Genomic DNA, 18,231 nt, shown 5'->3' with positions numbered 1-18,231 from the left:
GGGGTGGGGGCAAATACCTGAAACAATGATGGATCCAGTTGTGTTTAGTGCTTTCCAGCATCTGCCTGGAAGACTTCAAAAACAGTCTTTTTTTAAAAGTACTGCCATGTAACAGTTATACAGTATAATGCAATCAGAACATGGCTATTTGTTGCCAGAGGAACTTTACAGCAAAGGAGAATAAAATGCTACAGATGGACCACGCATTATAAGAAATGCAAACAGTCAGTGAACCAAACAAAAACAGAGTGGCCAATTTCAGAAGCTTTAATCCAAAGCATTGATTAATATTCTGGATGAAGTCACCGTTAGATAGCTATGCAACAAATACAGCAAAATACTTCTTGTTTAATATCACAAATCTGATTTATCGATTCCTCACAGAATTTGATGGAAGGAGGAAAAGCTTTTAATTAAAAGAAGTGATTAAATCCAAGTCCTTCCCAAGCCTTTCATGAAAACCTTGCTTCAGAGAGTGATCTGAAGAGCCACAGCAAGGCTGAGTTGGTATGCTTAGGGAAAAAAAGAAGTGTATTCATAGCATGATTAGTTGCATTGAGTTAAGATTCTGCTGAAGATAAAGGCAGTTCCTAGTTCTCAGTAGGAAAGAGCTGACAAAACTACCATCGCAGGACACTTTTTGCCTCTTGCAAAATTAGCAAAGCTGCTGTTACTAAGTCTTTCAGAGAATTTCAGTGGATTCAAAATGACTGTAACACTTCCCTTTGTTTTATTCATTGTAATGACAAAGAATTGAATCTTGTTTAAATGGAGCTATCTTTCCACAGCTCTATCAGGGGGAAGAGCAATAGAAACAGATGAAAGTGAATATTGTGTCTTACTGCAATGTGACACCTTGGCACTAGAGAGGCCTTCTGTTAGAGAAGGTTTGGCCCAGACAGTTAAAGAGATCACTGATGTAGCCTCCTTCATTTCAAGGAATGAGCTGGAAATGCCTTTTATGTTTCTGTACCATTTTCTCATAAGTGAACCAACAGCAAATAATCTAGTTTCATAATTTCTCATTCCTATTAAAACAACCATAACATGATGAGACCTACGCTTTTCTTAACAAACTTTTCTTAAGTGTCCTTTTTCCCCAGTAGGGTTTTCTTCAAATTTAGCTTTGAACATGTATTTGCATGCATCTGTATATACTTTTTCCTATTCCAATTTTATCTGTTTATACAGAAATTGGTATAAAACATTAAAGCAAAAAATACAGTCCTAGACACAAATTTCTTAATGTAAAAGCTCAAGCATGAAGAAAAAAATCCACAGAAAATTAAGCCAGAAGGGATCTTAGAAATTAATAAATCTGCTTAATCAAAGCCAGAAACAAATATACCTAATGTGAAAAGACAGAGGGTAGAAAGTAGAAGCTGTGCCATAAATAGTCAACTGACTGAAACAAAAGTGACATTGAGAAGTCGTATGAAGGAACTCGATACCTATACTGGGATGAGGAGGGAGATGTTCAAGTATAAGCAACTACATGAAACTGGAAAGACTGAAATACAAAACAGTAGAAAAGAAAGTGGTGTGGAGAAGAAAAACTGCGTAAAAGCCAGATCCAAAAGGAAATTAGAAATCTGTGGGTTTCATGTCACTCAAATATATAGCAGATATCCATTCATATATGGATGAGCTGACTTCCCCAGTGCTTCCCCGCAAACTGCTTTTAGATCAAAACATGCAGATATGAAATGAAGGTTCAGGAACTGAAGTTCAGAAGAAACAGAAAAAGTCTGTCGCCTTAGTAACACAGTAAGCAACAAGATGATAAAGAGCACATGGAATAAATGGTTTCCTTCGGTATCTCTAAGACACCATGCCGCTATCAGTACCCAGGCTAGGTAAAGCTAAATCAAAGTCACATTTAATACTTCACACGTGCTCAGCTTCCTCTCAGGCAGCAGGCACACTCACGCTAGGAACATGGCTAAGGCATTTTTTTAAGCGTATTAGCTGCAACCTTGCGCACTCCTGTGGAGTGGGTCTCTTGGAGCTGTTCTGTGTGATATAAATAAATAAAAATCCCTTGGAGCAATATGGCAAATTAATGGATTGCTCATCTACATGTTATTCAGAAGTCTCACTTCTCTTGTTCTGACAAGGCTTTTGACCCTCAACCTGTGAATACTCTTCCAGCAAACATTTTTTATACTCCTACACACCTATAAAAATTGTTTTCACATAAAAATTCTCCACTATCTCTAGCTAATACCCGCTCTGTTTGATATAATGAAATGTAATATGTATTTGTTGGTAAAAATTCCAGTACTCCAGTCCAAAGAATTTTAGAGAAGTATAATGCGCTATTACTGATAATTGCACTTTATAGCAATTCTGCAAAATTAAATTACACAACTAGCATTTTGTCTGAACAAGGCAATGCTGAATTTAAAAATGTCTTGTGGTTTGCATACAATTTACAACAGGATGACTTCATGGATTTCTATTGACTCAATCCTGATTTACATTTTAAGAAAAGAACTACATTTGTCTGGCTGGAAATCACCCTGTGAGGGCTACTGCCTTGTTCAGCTGCACAGCTAATAACACATTATCACAGAGAAGACTTAAAAGCATCTACCAGTGATGTCTGCAGTTATTCTGGAAAATACGACATTATAAAGTAAAGAACGCCAGAGTATTTTGATGAACATGAATTCACCAAAGGACAATGATGTCAGATTAAATGTTTTGGGGTGGGTGTTTTGTTTTTTTTTCCTTTACTGATTTTTCAGGAGAAGAGATACGCCATAAAATCTGGAACTGCAAGGGACTATGACATGAAGCTGCACAGGACCTTATCACTTAAACTACAGAAAACCAGAATCAGTAGAAGACGGCTAAACCCAGTGAGAAATTGGCTAATGGGAAAATGATACTGATTTGTTTCAAAAGGAAATGTACCAAACTGAAGAAAATGTTACCAGCATAGATCCTCAGGAATCAGTGCTGGGACTAGTCTTAATACTTTAATTAATAACTGCATCATAAGACAAAGTTTACTAACAACAAAGTCAGAAGACATTATCAACACATCTCATGGAATTTAATGCATGGCTTTGAGGCATAAAATAACAAAAACAGGATGAAACTCAACAGTACTAAAAGCATGAGAGACGCATTGGGTCTAAAACAAGAAAAAAAATGTGCTCATGCTGGGAAGCTCATCAACTGCCAACGCAAAATAAGAAGTACATAGGTGTGCCAACTGGTCACAAGATTGCTACAAGTCACTCAAAGTTGTAAAAATTATAAATGCAATCCAATGTTGCATTCAGAGACACAGAGAACAACAAAATTTTGTGTAAAAGATACAGAACCTCCTATGGAAGATTCCATGCAGGAAAATGGGATTGAAAGTAAAATGGTGACACAGTAATTAATAGGTATAAATTACCCACAAATGAACTCAACAGGGGAAATTAGGAGACAGTTGTTAGATATTAGAACAACTATGTTTTGTACTATCAGCCAAAAAAGGAGAGAGTAAAGGACGAAACACCCCTGCTGTTAACTAAAAAAAGAGAGCTAGTTAAAAGCAGGAAAAGGATTACATTGTGTGAGATAGAAGTTGTCATCAATTAGATGACCCAGACAATCTTTTTCGTTCTTGTTACCTTTACAATAACATGATAAACTAGAAGGTAAGAGTTGCACTCACTACATATCCAGAGAAATGCATTATTTAAAACATTCATTGGTAGGATTTTTGTTTCCAAAACAGACTACATTTGTAAAGTACAAAAACTGTCCAACCCATATCTAGTTATAACATTATGCAATCTAATACTGGAAAATATAAAACAGCTTATCAACTCCTTTTTCTCACATTTGGGAATACATGCACCATACTGACAACTATGAGGAGGGAATCCGAATCCAAACCGAACAGTCAGTTCAGTAACAATCCCATGTTCCAGAGATGCAGACTGGGCTCTGTGAGGTGCTAGATTTCAATAACCCATCTGCTTTCCAACACAAGGTCAAGAGATTTTCTAAAACTGAGAGCAAAAGAGCAATCATTTACTAGCTACGTAGTGGCAGTCCCTCTACAGGGACACAAAACAGAAGTCAGTTTTCTTTCTTTAAGGCCCAATATTGCATTCCACGGTTCTGATGACCTCTTCATTAGCTGTCATTTCAGTAAGTTCTGAACAACAGTTAAACCAAAGAGGACATGTTGCTCTGTCATTAATTCCCTTGACATCTACACTCAATAGGGCTTTTTCCACAGTCAGCACATCCTGTTGACACATAGTTATATTTACTTGGTTTTTACTGGAAGACTGGTTAGCAAACAAGTTTTCATCACTCTGTCCTGATGGGAAATTTGTATTACAAATTGTAATGCTCTACGGCTCAAAATAAGCTTGTTATTTTTTAACGTCTCAACTAAGTACAGCTCTTTTAACAAAAAAATAAGGCTAGAATACTGTGTATTGCAGCTAGTTTTTTTGATTTTTTTTTTCTGAGCCCAGGTAATAAAGTAGGTACTCTGCAAATATACTGAAATCCTGAAAGTTAAACATCCACACTACAAGCCAGATTCACTTTCATTTTACACAGCTTTCATCTCTCAAGTAATAAAAACCAGAACTATTCAGGCATTGGGTTTGTTTTTTGTAAGGGCGAAAAGGATCTAATCACTTTGCTGCATCATTTTCCTCAGCGCTTTGCCACAATCACCATTAATATAATTGTATTGCATTTATATAGAGTTTTCCATGCAAGGAGCTCAAGCACGTGACAAAGTATCAAAGAAGAAAAGCTATTCTATCCCTTAGCTTGCTGTGAGACGTGCTTTAGTTCCATAAGGAATAGTTAAAATGTAAAATGAAGTCCAGATGAAAAGTTGTACTAGTCAAATGCCCTTTAAGATCTCACCTACTGTTTATGTACTGATGACAAAAAAAAAAAAAAAAAGTAGTGACAATACAGTTCTGGTAACAGAGGAAAATAACGCAACTGATCGCACTGAAAATTATTCTGATAGGATTTTACTGATATCAGAAGGATCACACTCCTACACTTTCTTTGAGAAAGATAGCCAAGCCCACTGAAAAAACATGCACAAAATACTTTATTATGTTACCCCATACTAATTATTAGTACCCTGACTAAGAACCCTTATGAAGGATGAAGTAGCAGAAAATTCAACTCTGGATAAGACTATTTTCCACAATTATGTCTTCACAATGTGAAGAGTTTCTCTGCATACAGATTGGTACCTATTTAACTAAATAAGTGCTGTAAAACCTGCCATCCTTTCACTCGATGAGACTTTTGCCAGTGATTTCAAAGGGCACAGGATTTATCCTCCGATTTAAAAAAATTAATCAAAACGTAACATGGATGCATTTGTCTTGATCATGTAACTTTTCCCTCTCGTCTAAGTTGAATGAATTGACTAGCATCGTGGTCAGGCAATCACTGCAAAAACAGTGTGATAAAACGCCAGTATCTGTGGGGCATTCTGAACTAACCTGCGCCTTGCACACCAAAACAGGTCAGGAGCACTCACTTTGCCACCCTGCTACCTGGTGTGGGGTAACCCCCAGCAGCGACAAACTGTCAGAAGGTATGACTGGGAGTGCAGGGTAAAGTCTTAGTCCAGAACAGTTATTTCTCCAGTTAACAGCAACCTATACCTTTAGTTCTTCAGAAATTAAGTACTAGGCACTGGGGGAAAAAACAAAAAAACCCCACCCAAAGGTCTGTCTGTTCCATTGTTCTGAACGTGACAATAACAAGCATTAAATGCTTTGGGACAAGTACAGAAACCGGGCATGCATGAAACGACGCTTCCTTTACTGCATCATTCAGCACCTACTGGGGTTAGGAACTGAACCAGAAGCTGCATCCAGGCCTTTAACAGCCACTGCTATTTATTTCTCCATCAATTTCTCTAATCCCCCTGAAACTCTTAATACTTTTAATTTCCCCTGTATCTGTGGCTGTGAGCTTGTACAATTTAATGGCACTCTGCACAAAAATTACTTCTTTTGCTCCAAACCTTCTATGCAACAGTTTCATTTCACACCCTCAGCTCTGGCATTGGGAAAAAAAAAAAATTGTTCCCGGTTTGCCTTTATTGGTAATAATTACTATTTTATAGGCTCCTACTGTGTTTTCTCTCGGTCATCTCTTTTCCAAGATGAAGTTCTAGTCTATTTACTCTCTTTGTATGGAAATGCTCCATACTACTGATAGTCCTTATTACCCATTTCCTTAATTTTTTTTTTACTGCTACTGTACAAAATTCACTTTGTGTTTCCCCTATACAGTCAAGTTGGTCTAATCCAGCTTTCATCTAACCTAGCAGCAAACAAAACTCTCACCGAGTTCAACGATCTAAAGTCAAACTCTCAACTATGTTCATGCTGCAGCACACATATTTGAAGTATCTTAACAACTGACTGAATAACTTAAAAAAATCTAGGAAATACACACTCGGTGCTAGCATGCATGGGCACAACAGTATCAAAATTAATGAGGAAATACCAAGGCATATCAGGTGAGAGTCTGTCACTAGATGCATCTTATTCAGTTAAAAATGTACAAGGCTTAATTATGCATAGTTTGAAAGAATTACTTTCATCTTATAATTCACCATAATGTTTTTACAATGCACAGTAATCTTCTATATGCCAGAATTGTTCAGCAAATGCATGAGTATTAATAGAAAAACTATACCGATCTAAATTTACCTTACATTGTCTTACCTTCCTTTTTGAAGTATAGGTATAAACTACTGCTGTCTTGGATTTTACTTAAGGGTTGTATTATTTATAGAAGTAGTCTTTCCTTGACTGTCAGGTTTTTTGTTGTCTTACAAAGAAATACAAGCAGACATTAAATTTAAAGCACATTGGAATGAAAATATTTCTGTAAGAAGTACATGTATTTTATCACATAGCACCAGACTGAAAGAAAAAACATGCAGCAGATACAGCAAACTGGGAAATTTTTGAGAAAACATCTTTTTGTCTCAAAAGAAATACACATTAGTAAAACAAATTGTTCATGGGGAAGATGAGGTTTGATAAACATACTTGTTTCTAAAATCTCTGAAGCTGTTAAACTATCCCAACTCATCATTCTCCAAGTGAAATACTTCATTGTGAAAGAATTTTCATTATTAAAGCATGAATTTCAAAAGTCACATTTGAAATAAAACATTTTAAGATCATTTAAATGAAAATGCTTTGGTTAATCTTAGCTAAAATTTGAAGATTTTTCTAAGAACTCAACTTCTTGCCCTAATTTAGGACAAAGACATCTTTTAAAAATCTGCATAATTTTCCACGACAAAGTAATCTTGTCTTAACCCAAGACCTACAGTAAAGGCACAAAGTGTCTGTGAATACAGGTGCTCATCTCATCTTATTCTTCTGAAAATGACACATAGAGAGTAAAGCAGCTCTCTTTTAGGAGTAGGAGCAGAGCTGACCTAGAGATCCAACAGGAGCAGACAATCTGCTTCTTTGGATCTACCCAGTGACAGGGAACCACCATTTGAGGGGGAAGGATGTTTGGGGTTTTTGTCTTTAAAAAAAATGCAGCGTGTTATATTTTTATCACCAGAGTTCCATTAAATACCACTTAAGATGGGATTTTTTTTTTTTTTTTAATTTCATCTGCTTCCATGACACATACATAATAAGTGTCATGCTAGTAACTTGAGGTTTTGGTGCTTTGTCCCTCCCAGAATAACCTGACTAGCAAAAAAGAGCTAAAGATGTACTGAATAAAGGTTGTCTAAACAACATAACTTTCCTGGGAGAACTAGAACCCTGCAGTAGCACTGCCTCTGCCAACAAGGGCTTCCAGTCTTCCAGTATCCAAAAGTGACTTGGTGGCATACTGCTAAAATACATGACTGGAATCTGAAAAACAAGAAGTACATCACGATCCAAGATAAGTCTTGTACACACACACACACTGAAAAGAAAGCATTATTCCCATTAAAGATACAAAAGAAAGATAGCCAAAGGTGATGTGATAGTCTATCATGACTACATTATATTTCTGCCATGTCATTTCAATGAAAGGAAGGGAAGAGAATACTGAAGAGTATTCCAAGTATTCCCAGAGCTAAAAACATACCTGCTTGCAGCATCTGTTTGCTGTTTAAAAGGCCTAATTCTTTCTGATGAATGTAATCAACAGAAAATGGTAATAATGTATTTAATAGGGGAAACCATCACTACACACACCTCTTCTTCTTTAAAACAACCAACCACATCTGTTGTTAGCACATCAAGTTATTGACAATTTTAATTTGGATTTAGAAAATAGAATCATAGAATCATTTAGATTGGAAAAGACCTTTAAGATCATCAAGTCCAACCATTAACCTAACACTGCCATCCCACACTAAACCATGTCCCTAAGCAATAGTACTCAGCTATTGCATGGTAGTCGGTTGGTTTGTTTTGTTTTCCTTTTCTTTTTTTTTTTAAAGACCTATATCACCTCCAAACTCATAAGCTGTTTCATCAAAAGGGAATACATAGATTTTTAGTGATGTCTGAAAAGATCACCAACTAATAATACTAATTTTTATCAGCTGTCTTCACAGCTTAATTCTTACAGAAAAAATCCAATACAACAATAAAAATGCTAATTGAGAAAGTTTTGGGAAAGCTGCTGCAGATAATACAACTACATGCACAGGAAATTAATTCTGTAGATGATGTGGAAAAGATGGCTTATAAAGTTAACGAGATATTACTTAAGGCAAGAGAAACAATTAGGCTATTAACAGTGAAGATAAAGCAAACATTTTGCCATCAAATATAATGAAACTAATTAAAAGTAAAATGAAAATTAAGATACAAATATGAAAACAAAATCAGACAAGATAAAAAGGCCAGAGTTTACAGGCTCAAAATCCAAACCCATGTGTTCAAACACACAGTACCTATAAAGAACTTGAATGAGTTTTTCGTTTTGATTTAGGGTTTTGGGGTTTTTTGGGCGGGGGGGGGAAGGGGAGCATTTTGCACATGCTAAAACTGAAAAATCCATCCTTCTTCGGGCATGGATTGGTCTGCCTTTTACAAGAATAAAAAAAGATTTTATGGGCACCAGAAACAAAACTAAAAGGCAACGGTGTAATTGCAAAGAGTGAGTGCTGAAAAAGCAGTAAGCTGTGTCATGCATTTAGATAATCATTCTGAAAAATCTGTATTGTTTAAAAGGGAAGATTCTTCTCCAAGGCATGTTGCAGGCACGTGCAAAAATAGAGCAAGTGAAATCTATAGCTATTAGCTTGTATTGCTGTACAAAATACTCTTCTGACACTACAGAAGCATGACGGATGCCAGATCCAATTCTGCTTACACCACTAGTCTAATTCACATACCCTGGTGAAACAGTGGGGCATTTATCCTCTTCAAGACATTTTATACTATAACCAGTCTTTTGTACTCAATGCCACCACCAGTTGGGACTGCACATGAACACTTCAGGCCCCTTGGTTCAGAAGGGCTTCTGTAAGAGAACCAGAGTGGTCTCAAGACTCTGGTTAACAATGCCAACATGTCCTTGGCATGCAGTCACCCATCAGCTTTCATGGGTCTGCCCCCATTTTTATATTTGTTTCCCAAGCATTCCTTTGTCATTTCTTTCCTCCTTATCCTCTTCCAAAACTCTGAAGATCCTCTGATTACCCCTCTCCTCCTACTGTTTCTGAATGATCCCCCTCATTACTAGCCTCTCAGATGATGCTGTCCTTACCCTCTGCTGCTGGCTCCTCTGTCAGTATTGACATCTTCTTAATGTTCTGCTCATAGATGTCCTGCGAAAATTTCGGCCCCAAAGATTTATATGAGCCATTTGAATTTTCAATGCTTTCTGTTAAACCATCCCACATTTGTGAAAACTTCAAGCTCACTATTTATTACTCTTTAAATGCTCATAAAATTTACCTGGTGCCACAATACCACAGACATGGATTGGCAGTTAAGGGTTTTGCATGCTGTGATTACTACTCACAGTGCTGACTGCAGTCACCTCACCTTTATTTGGTGCTTCCCTTCTCTCTTTTCTCACAGTTTATATTACAAATATCTTGGCTGTTGTCTTAAACTAGTATGTGAACAGTTTTGAATAAGGAACAGGCTACATGTTAATTTCCTCTAGCCTAGAGGCCTCATCTTTCAGGACATATTTCAATGCAAATAAAAGTTTAAATTTTGTTTTTAATAGCCATTAAACCATTCATATAAGGGTGAGTGCTCAGAAAAATATAATAAGATAATGTGGAATGTCTTAGGAAAATTTCCAGAAATGAGGAGAGGGGGAAAAAAAAGGAAAATAAGAACAGAATATCCTAAAAGCAAAGTTCCCTAATTGCAGAACATGAAATGCAAGGAAATAATGATACCATCTCCCATTATTTAGAAGCATCTCTTGCTAATTTAGCCTTTGAACAACTTGGGGCATTGTCTGCATAACACCAAGCAAACCTGTAATGCTGTATAAAATATAATTGCTTAATAATGAATTGTTGAACAGTGTGTTCCCAAGAGAAAAGGAATAAGCATTTTCCCAGTAATTAGCTTTTTAATTCTGATTAGCCAGCCCATACACTTATTCTGTATGTTGTAATGACCAGATCTGCATAGGATAAAGTCTCAGCCTTCAGAAGCGTCACAATTACCTTGCTAATCTGAATCACATACAAATCACAACAATTCCGCTAACCTTGACAGGACGCTAACCAGCACGTGCGGAATTCTGAGCCAGTTGGTAACACCTACCCAATACAGAGCAGTGATACACAAAGACGGAGTCCTCAAAGGAGTACTGCTATATTGCTACCGCTCTGTACCAAGTGCACTGCCATGATGTAACAGCCATCCTCTTGCTCTCCCTGGAGCTATCTGCATCATGGCATTGTAGAAAACACTTCCAAAGACAGAAATTAAGGTGACTGGAATGCTAACAACTAAGTAACAATAACAGTTGTAAAGATAATAATGTTACAACACTTAATGTTTTCAAGCATATATCCCATTACATTTAATTGGAGTTACACATACATTTAAAAACCAGCAAACATAATAACGCATGAACAGCTTGAGTAGCTCTAGCAAACACCCTGGAAGAAATACTTGCAAAGAAACCCCTTAAAGGACCATATCTGTTTTACTGCAATGTAACAGGAGGTTCTACTCTCTCTTGCTTCCATATGAAGTAATTAAAATGTTGAAGAAGCTGTTACATTTATAGTGAGTTAATCAAAAAGACTACTTGAAATTTTTTTAAAAGTCACTTTGAAAGAAAATAAGGCTAAAATTGAGCAAACTTAAAATAAACTCTAAGAGCAGAAGCACAATCTACAGAGGAATCTCCAGGACCATCTAGTGCTACATGCACTGACCACATTTTTGTCGAATTGCATGCATTTTTCTGTGCATTGCAAGGCACAAAACATTTCAAGGGAACTCTTGAAAGTGAGATACTGAAAGGAGGAAGTCAATTTCTCATATCTTAAGTCTGCTAGTGACAAGCCACGGATGTGAACAGTTTCCAAAATTTCACCCCACTATTCAAATCAGGGCCAAAATGAGACCTTGTATGATTTTTCCACTGATTTCAGTGTTACGAATGCTAGCATTGGAAGCTGAAAGTATTGCCTCTCACATCTCCACTCCCAGTAAGGGACTATCTCCAAGAAAATGCTGACACTAGTATCTGGAAGGTATGATTTTTCAACCAACTTAATTATATTTGTACAAAAAGCTGCATGGACACTCTTGTTTCAGGTCCCACAAGGTTCACTTTACTTTTATTTAAGTTCTTTTTCTTAGGAATGCATTTAAGTTGAACTGAGTAAGCTGCTTTCACATCACAAAACAGAGTCCATAAAGGGATTTGTAGAAGTTTACTTACACAGTGCAGCTCATGCCTTTAAATAAACTTTCGCATTTGAACAGTATCAAACTGCCACTTGTCTCCAGATTCCCCAAAAAAAACTTAAAAGCAAGGTGCATTCTTTCCTCTTCAGCACAACCAGAGACTCCACTAAGTGACGTTACTTCTAGGCAATGGCCTTTTTATTCCTAGTGCACTTCGAAGTGATCCCCAGGGAAACTTACCCATTTCTAACAAACTACAAGAACACACAGCTGGAATTTTAGAAATATTTCTAAAGCCGCCACCCAGAGAGAAAAGATTTGAAAGACAGTACATTTAATGATGGCCCTGCAAAGCCAGCAGTACATCACTTACCAAGAAAGAAGATAGGATTACACACAGTAGGTGTACCCAAATGTAACTAAGTGGGAAGACCCTTCTACATGTAATCATGGTTGAAAACAGATGTGCATTTCACGCTTCAAATAGGATCTGATAAAGTCATAGCTATAGAATAAAAAAATAGGTTAGACAAGGCACTGGAGGGGTCATCAAGTTTCCAACAAATGAAATAAATAAAGCTCCATGATCTCGCTGATTAACCCTACAAACCACTGGAAGGTAAAATAGCCACCATTTTCACTAAATGTTCTGAATTAGTTAAGCTACATCTACTCTTCTGGACATGTTAGCTAAGCAAGCACTGGAGTGGCAATGCCTCATTTCCAGCTCTTTGACTTTATTTTTAAGAAAAATCAAATGCCATAGATCACAGGGGACAGAACTGAAAGACATAAGATAGAAAAGTGACGTTGAGCAGGCTGTATGCTCACTGGACCCCATTCACAATCTCAAAAGTAGCTGGATGCATTTGGTGAAAAGCGATTGACATCTGTTTTCCTCAGTAGACTTAATTAGGTCTGACATACATCCATTCACACTCAAAGAGGCACAGAAACCTTCAAGGTTATTTTCCAATTATTTCCACATATACTGCCTCATTCTGAAAGGACTGGGAATCTGAACCTTCAAAAGATGCTACAGGTGCTACTCATGCATCTTCTCTGAGCACCTGAACCATTAATAAGAAAAATACTTATTATTTAAAACTGGTGGCTTTCAAAATAGGAATTCTAATCTCAGCCTCTTTGATCCCATTTTTATTTGTGATTGACAGAATTTTTAATCATACAAATGGTATAAGTGCTGTTCTAATACTGTAAAGTTGTTTTAAATGCCCCCAAAGCCAGTCCTGTTCATAACACCATTAACATTAATATCCACCTGAAAAGCGTAAAAGGTGCTAACGGATAGTAAAGTAAATCTTCACACATGGGAGACATTCGGATAATACAACTTCCCCAAAGAGGCTAAGAAAGATTAAAATTAAAATAAAGGTCACTTGAAAAGACACATTGCATTTAGCATGCTATCATGGGGGTGGTGGTAGAATCCCCAAATCAAAGGAGTCTCCTCTCTCTGCTTTTCTCATAAAAACATAGCTGGCTCTAGGTTTATATGCATATTTTTATGAAATGTCAGCAGCCCATCAGTAGTCAGCTGCATTTCCACAATGGTTAGTTTACCTCTGAAAGGACTGAATTCTTAATTTAGTCCCTAAATACCACAGCAGTCTAAAACCTGTCTCCTAAAAAATACTTTTTCCTGTGAATTTGTCACAGATTTTGTAGTCTGCTATATCATGAACTGAAAACAGCCGTCAAATCAACAATGTGATCAACAGATTATCTCAGAACAAGGCAAAAATCCTTTTTCTAGACCACATCTGTTCAACTACGTTTGCATCAGTACCATTACTAATAGCTAAACTTCAGAGCTCATTAAGAGGGTATTTCAAAAAGTATCATTGTCTGTAATTTATTGATGAGGAACTGAGGCACAACAAAGTTAAAAGCTTTCCCAACATTATGCAGCACAGGACTTGGGAAAAGAATCCAAGTACCTTCATGTTCATGATAACTGGAAATGAGTAGACTGTCAAAATGCTACTGTTTGTACTTCACTGTGCACAAGAGCCTTTCCCAGAAACACCTGCGTAAAAGTGGAATAACCAGCAATATTAATGTTTAAGGCAAAAAATAAATTTAATGGCTATGAAGAAAAAAATTACAACTTTGTACATAACAGCTGAGAAACAATGAACTTGAATGAACATATGGAGTGTCAGGACAAAACCTCCCCAATACATGCAAAATGTTGTAAGCACTAAGTGCCAAAAACTAAAATGAATTATCAGGTTTGCAGAACATCATGAGAACAGAATCAGAGTGTTTTCTAAACAACGTGTTTTTAGCTGTCTTTGAATTCCCATAGAAATGTAATGATCTGACAAAATACCGCTTTGGAAAATACCTACGCTTTTTTAGCTGCTGGTTTTTTTGGCTGCCAGTGCTGTAAACTATACCTCTGCACAGCTCCACGTTAAGTAGGACTCCATGAAAGTGCTACGTTCAGCCAGGGTGCTTCTCTGTGCAAGGTGAGACTTTAAAGTGTTCAAGGCAGGAATAACATTTTGTCATCTACCTCTTCTACCGCAGATGTCCTGCGAGGACTTGAGGGTGCTAAAATAATACAGCAAAAATACATTCAAAGTTCAGCCTTCTACTTAAACCTAAACTTCAAAAGTATAAAGCTGCATATAAATGCCTTCCTAATTTAGACTTTTTTATATCATATTCAGAGAAGCTCACTGTGTCAGCCCCTGTAACGTATCCTAGATATCTCACACTGTTCCCCATTGTCTTGTTCTGGAACTCCAACAACATTGTTCTAGGATTTGGTGCCAATGCTAGCACACCTCAAACTCACTCATTCAGTTCATGTTTCACTCTCACAGGAGACCAGCTATTTACTTCTATCCTCTATGGGAGCTCATAGCATGAATGGCAAAATGTCCGGAATAATTAGGAAAACTAGTTATATGCCCCTAAAGAACAAAATGTCATCTTTGTCCTCTCAGGCAGGGAGTTGTCTTCTCCGAATAAAAAAGAATGGTCTTTGGCATCCACCAAGTAAATTCAAGCCAGCATATCATTTAGAGACTACTTGTATTTATTCCTGAACCTTGCTCCATTTCTTTCCTCCGTTTTATGACCTTACCTTCTGCGCCCTCTATAGTCACAGCCTACTGCGAGAGCGTTAGCAGGAAAAAAAAATACTAGATTCAAAACCCCTATTCCCTTCCCTAAGGAAATCACCTATAGCTTTTTCTACTCCAGACTATTCAGCAACTTACAATATAGCATTCCAGAAAATACTCTTCCCCAGCCTCCTCTCCTCCCCTTACCATCTCAATGTATTTTATTTCTATGAAGAAGTCATGACAAACTACCTAGCATTTGACATGCCTATCCAGGATCATCATAATAAATTAAACTTCCAGGCAGAGGGTTAAGTGTAACTCATAACATAAGCACAGCAGCTTCTTGATGCAAGATAGCAAGGAAAACATCTCAGCGCCATACCCTTCTCCTAAGTGCTACAGTCTTCTGGGTCTGTGGCTCCAACTTTTAAGTATGTAGCAACTAAAAAACCCACCCAAACAGAAAAACAGTTGTACAGTAAGAATATTTGTTTCAAAGCCCAAACTTGCACACCAAGATGTGTTGTGGAGCCAGTGGCGTGTTGCACATCACCCTTCAAGTGCTGACATGTTTTGACAATGCTGCCACCCATTCTGATTTTTAAAGCTGAAGAGAAGGGTGGATGTTCACCTCAGCCATCTGCCAGTGTAGCATACGAACACGTTGCACACAGCTTCCGTAACTCCTGTACCTCAAATCACCATGAATCCTGTAATTTAAGGCATGCTTTCTCATTGGAGATAACAACTGTATGAATTACACTGACAACAGGGTTTGTCTCTACAGTGACATGCACAAAAATGACGAATTAATTCCGTCAGTATAAAGTGGATTAAACTATAGAGAAACTCTTTGTAAATGCATCCTCTTGCTGATTTTTACCCTCAGAAATGCATAGTCTGAGTCTGGGGAAAAAAAATTAGGAGTGATTTTCTGAAAGGAGCTTTCTTTTTGATAATCTAAAGTCCCTTTTGGACATCAAGAGAACGTCGATTTCTGGAAAACTCCTGCCACAGTCTCTAGAAGACACTTCTGTTTCTTATCAACACAAAAGATCAGCTGCAAAAACTAACAGAATAAGAGAACTTATAAATGTCAAGATTTTTCTTCTAGGTAATCTCCCTGAAATCTCTAGAAATTCAAATGCCAATTAGCAGCAGTATGGAAACTGATGAAATGAAATCACAGAGACAGACTTCACTGTCTGGCGAATTCACAGCAATTGCTACACACAGTTGTCACTCTTTATTTCAGAACTTAGGGAGCTTCACTCCTCATACCCCTTTTCATACATTTGTATACTTCGATGTCATCTGTGATTTTGCTAAAAATCATGTTTGGATGAATATAATTACTGTACTGCAGAAGAAAAGTAGTTTACAGACTGAAAACTTCAAAACACATGAGCAAGTCCTGCTTGTTTTAAGTAGCCCAACTTAAGCTAGTATAAATTGTCTGAGTGAGACAGACAGAAACAGCCTGCCCTTTAGCACCTGCCATGCATACAGAAAGCTCTCTCTGACTCTAGTTATATGATTCTTAAATCAGAAGACCACCTAGTCCATTCCTCTGTCCCCAAGTAGAATCACCTTTCTAGACAATTCCCCTGTCCACCCCTGAAAAAGGAAAGGCTCCCAGTGACAGGGACTACACCACCTTCTCAAACAATGTATTCCAGTGCTTCTTGCCTGCTACCCATACTTTTCTCCCCTAATACCTAACTTGAGTCTTCATTGCTGCAGTTGAAATTAGTTTCTTACCCAACTGTAACAGAACCAGTGCATATTTCCAAGGTCTGTTAAGTATGCTCCTGGGGAAGGTGTGAATGGGGCAATTCTGTGCAGATAACCTTCCCAGCTGACAGTCTCTTCCACTGAATAGAACAGCAGGCTTTCCCCTGCCACATTCTCCTCTTTCAATAGGCTCTCCCACTCAAGAAAAGTAACAAAACTCCTTTTACCTACTGTTGTAATGATAAAATGCATATTTTCCATATGTATTTGCCAATGGGGGAAAAGAAGAAAAGGGAAGATTAAACTGCAAAGGATCAGACTACAAAACTACAAGTTTATAAACTCTCACAAAACATTACTAGCTCTTCCTATATATTCCTAAATTTAGATTTCCTCTCTGCTGTTCTAATTTACATTATTTGGGCTGTATAACTGCATTATTTTAAAGTTACACTTATTCAGTTCCAACTTTGTTCTCAAAGGAAACTGGCTATTTATTTCAGCAAATGTATTCAGCAAATGTAAATCTGGGTGCGAAACAGAATAGTTGGGCATAATGTTGTATATGTTCAGCATAACTATTCACTCTGCTGTCTAAATTCAAGCCTTTTCTTCCTCCTTGTGGGATTCACAACTATAATATTTATAGATAAATAAGGACAGAATCTATGGAAATAATTTTAAAGCTTTTCATAGCTCACAGTAACTAGCAGTAAATTCAGCACGCTGTGTAGTATAGTCTTACTGCGCTTAAGTTCTTGCTGCCTAGGAACCATAACCAAGTGCTACAGGGGTTTTTGAGGGGTTTGGTTTGGTTTTTTTTAAACATACAACTTAAAACATAAGGAGAAAATACAGTCCTCTATTTCTCAACCACATCACAAGACCTCTGAAGTCTGCTCCCAGTTCTCAAAGACCGCCTTTGCAGCATGAGGCTACTCACTTGACACTCTATGCTGCAGTACACTGGGATATACCAGGTCCTTCCTTTTCCCATCAGTCTGCCCTGACGACTTCAGTCAACCATTGGAATAATCTCCCCAGGGCAGCGGTTGACTCCGCTGTGGTGGACACTTTCAAGACTCAGCTGGACAGGGTGCTGGGCCATCTTGTTTAGACTGTGCTCTTGCCTAGAAAAGTTGGACCAGATGATCCTTGAGGTCCCTTCCAACCTGGTGTTCTATGACTTAAATAGTATGGAAAAGAAGTCTCTCCTTTGGTGGACTAAGTGTTTCAGATTTATAGATTCAGAGGTCAGAAAAGATCGCTGCAACAATCCAGCTTAGCCTTTTGTATAAAGGATAGCCTGAAATTAATTCTTGTTTCAAGTGAAGTATGACTTGCAACTGATTTACACTGATGAAGAATCCACCTTTCTCTAGGTACAATGTTCAAATGGCTGGTTATTCTTCTCCACGTTAAAAATCTGTACCTAATTCAAGCATGAATTTGTTTGGCTCCAATGTCCAGCCTTTGGGTCTTTGTCTGCCTGACAAAACATAGCCATTGCAATA

The sequence above is a fragment of the Egretta garzetta genome, unplaced genomic scaffold (assembly GCF_000687185.1).
Source record: "Egretta garzetta isolate BGI_Z169 unplaced genomic scaffold, ASM68718v1 scaffold333, whole genome shotgun sequence".
Taxonomy (NCBI): domain Eukaryota; kingdom Metazoa; phylum Chordata; class Aves; order Pelecaniformes; family Ardeidae; genus Egretta; species Egretta garzetta.
Note: the sequence above shows the minus strand (reverse complement) of the source record.